Here is a 686-nt window from a genome sequence, read left to right as displayed (position 1 = left end):
CAAAATTTCCCTTCATTTTTAACCAACGGAAAAATGATGGCGGCATGATACTTAGAAGAATGGCTTCTTGTCAGTCTCCACTAACAAAAATCGGCAACACCAAGTCAGCTACTCCACAGCATAGTTATGTCCGTCGCAGCCTTCTTGGGTTTCAGGAGGCACATACAAAGGTTATCAAAATTATGGTGAAACGCTGAAAACCTGCAAATAATTTTCAACGTAGTGGTTAATTGAAAAGCTCTGCGGCATACTTCTTGGAACAAGCCAGGTACCTGTGCCCACGCATAGAGGAGTATATAGAAACATGGTGGAATCCCAGCTGATGAAGCAAAGGATTCTTAAAGGAATGAGATGACCATGCGGATCCTGTTTAATTCTCTGAAACAGAATCCGCCCTTTTCACCTGCCAAACACATGCCCACTACTCTTCTCTGGCGATAATAAAAACAAACCAGCGATCTTACAGAGGGCCTGAACACCCATCCTGACCGACCCCACAAAAAAAAAATACCCTCCAGCTACTAATTATAATGCCAATTTGCAAAATTTCCCTGCATTTTTAAACAATGGAGAAATGATGGTGGGATGATACTTAGAAGAATGGCTTCTTGTCAGTCTCCACTGACAAAAAAAGGCAATACCAAGTCAGCTACGCCTCAGCATAGTTATTTCCGTAACAGCCATAT

This window comes from Eulemur rufifrons, unplaced genomic scaffold (genome assembly GCF_041146395.1).
Source record: "Eulemur rufifrons isolate Redbay unplaced genomic scaffold, OSU_ERuf_1 scaffold_97, whole genome shotgun sequence".
NCBI lineage: Eukaryota > Metazoa > Chordata > Mammalia > Primates > Lemuridae > Eulemur > Eulemur rufifrons.
Note: the sequence above shows the minus strand (reverse complement) of the source record.